The sequence below is a fragment of the Salvia hispanica genome, chromosome 6 (assembly GCF_029641045.1).
Source record: "Salvia hispanica isolate PSC_SH4W2 chromosome 6, Shi_PSC_v1, whole genome shotgun sequence".
Taxonomy (NCBI): Eukaryota; Viridiplantae; Streptophyta; class Magnoliopsida; order Lamiales; family Lamiaceae; genus Salvia; species Salvia hispanica.
In genome coordinates this window covers 3095361-3098286 of record NC_142697.1, presented here as the reverse complement: position 1 = coordinate 3098286, position 2926 = coordinate 3095361, and the positions used below count along the sequence as shown (strand labels likewise).

At 31.2% G+C, this 2926-nt stretch overlaps 1 pseudogene; it reads right to left on the bottom strand.

Moving 5' to 3' along the window:
* Nucleotides 1-1505: 1505 nt before the first annotated feature.
* Nucleotides 1506-2103, bottom strand: LOC125203109 (auxin-responsive protein SAUR50 pseudogene; annotated as a pseudogene).
* Between the last annotated feature and the right edge of the window lie 823 nt (nt 2104-2926).

The window sequence follows — 2926 nt, the reverse complement described above, 5'->3', positions numbered from 1 at the left end:
TCAAACATTCGATTTTTGGGATAACCGACCCATTCCGATGGAAAGTATGCGGAAAAAATATCAACGAAAAATTGATGTGTCTCTTGGATACGAACAAAAACTGTCAAGTTTGCTCCTAGACAAGAGCCTAAAGTGTTAAAAGAAAATTTGAAATTGGCTCCTAGACATGAGCAAAAACTGTCAAGAACGTATGAATGGCTCGTGAGACGAGTCAAAAGTGTCAACAGAAAAACTAAAATAGTTGCTTGATTGAGTCTAAGTGTTGGAATGAAGAAATTGAAGATTTGCAAGTTAAGTATCAAATAATCTTAACACTCAATTTGAAGGAGAGTGATGGAAATAAGCTAATATTAGGGGATTTCTACCTAATTAGAGTGAGTCGAAATCAATTAAATATAGATCAAGGTTTTTTTTGAACATAGAAAATAAAATTTTCCAATATAGTCTATTTTATCTTTTACGTGCTGCATTTTAATTTTGTTATATTTGAGAAAACAGTGTAGTAGTATTAAAACTTGAAAATTATGTAAGAGGAAATTTCGACTAATCTTGTCAACCTATCAATTTCTGAGCCAGCACTATGGAATTCAAATATTTACACTTTGGGCAATCGTGTTGCATTTTGCGATCAAGAAAATTTTTATCCAACTCATTTTACCTATAATTTTTCAACAAAATATAATATTTTCACGAAGAACTAAAAATCATTGCAGGATTAGACCATTTCTGAGTATTTGTAAATCGTGATTCATAAATCAACTATGCGAAGATGATATATTAATTGTGAATGTGACTTTTTTTTAAATCTTAAACTATACCCACATTTATCTCAAAGACCCAAACTATACTATTTAATTAAGTTTCAAAATTATCGACATTGTATTAAAAATATCATGCATCCATTTTTCAGCCCCCGAAATTTTGATGTAACTTGCCGATGTGTAATTCTTAATTCCAATTTTTTTTAGTGAAACAACACAAAAACGATTATTCCAACTTGAATATTTTCTTAGGGCAAAAAATTGAGTGTCATTTCATATAAAACAATATACTATATATATAAGAAAATAAAAACTACACAATGGTACCAACGACGTCAAAATTTCAAGGCTCCAAAATAGACGCATGATATTTTTAAGAAATAATATTAATATATGATTTAAAATTATATTTACCCTAGAAAAATTGGAAAATCACTCAGCATGATATAAATTTTACATCAGATGCAGTGGTATGGCACATGGGAAATATATGCCAAAAAAATAGACAACACAATCTATCATTATCAGATTCCATATTTACTTATATTGTCATTGGTTTCTTTTTTCTCCTGACTTGTTTCTCTCTAATTAAAATTAGGTGTTAAGTGGTCCAATTATTAATCTATTTCATAATTTCATTCGTCATCTATTAATTACTCATCCTCTTCGAAATGGATGTACGTATATAGAATAATTATTGCATGTAAAAGAGAAAAAAAATTGAATGTAAAAGAAATCAAGAAATGGAATAATGTTACTCATCTTCATTTAAGTTGATATATATTACTACTAATTACTAGTACTCCAACATGGTACAATTAATGACGCCTGTAATCAAAACTAATTACAGCCAAACAACCACTGCTAGAGCAAAAATTGACCAAATATTTTCCAGATTCCTATATATCCTAATCCATTTTCAAGTCTAATAGTAATAAATAATTGAAGCACAAAATTTATTTTCTATCTAAGGAATGACTGGAATACTTGTTCATCACAAGGAATTGTGATCCCCATGTCGTGATCGAATCCGAATTCTTCCTCAGCTCGTTGAAGCAGGCTCACGAATTCCGGCCTGTTCAAAATCGAGATAGGAACGATGTATCGGCTCCTGTTCACGCCCACGTACACCACGAAGTGCCCCTTTGGCACGTCCAGTGGCAGCCCCTCGTCGTTTTCGTACCCGTGCCTTTTCCCTAAGCTCGAGCACCGCTTCATGATCTGCTTGATCATTGCTTTTTGTGTGAGTTTGTTAGATTTTCTGATGGCCATTGCAAGTAACAAAGTGATCAACTTAAAGAGAGAGAGAAGTTGGAAAGAAGGGTGTGGCGAGAAAGAAATGAGGGTGAGTGAGTTATATATATAGTAGTAGTACTATATATTTAAAGTAGGGAGTTAATTAATTTGAGTTGAAAATTTAAATGGGCTGATATAATTATTAATTTTGTTTTTTGGTAGTATAAAATTGGAAAAACAAGGGCATGTGGGGGCAAAAGATGAGACCATGGGTGTTTTTAGGTTGTGTGTATAAACATGATGCCATTGGGTTTACTACTTCTTGTTGCCTTTCACCAAGACAATAGGGACCCTCATTTCTTGAGTTTAATTTTAACCCTCTATTCAATAATACTATTAGTACTATTTTCTACCTTCTCTTTTTTCCCATTTTTCATTTACCTTGGATGCATCATATCTTCCATCAGAGGAAACTTCCTCGAAATTTAGTTATATTTTAAAGCTCTTTTTTTTCTTCGACATAATTGGTTTGTTAAGCAAGGCTACGATCTAATCTATCTCACATTTTAAAAGAGGATATTTTAAGTGTATGCTGACACAAGCGAAATGCAACGGCTTTGGTGATTCAAACAACGATTCACGAGGCGAACAGAGGCGTGATGTATAATTTTAGGATATTTAATTATGTACTTTTAGTTTTTTAATTATGTTAGCTTTTATAGTTTTAGGATTTTAGTTAATTTTAATTTAATTAATAATAAAAAATATACTACTATAATAGATGAGACACCTAAAAAATGGAAAGAAATAGATGAATTATGAATACGTGGATACGATTGTAATGCTAAGTGATAAATAAAAATTAAATTAAAAGAGAGTAAGACCAATCTAAAAATGGTTAAAAGAGTAATAGTTACGTGTACCCAAAA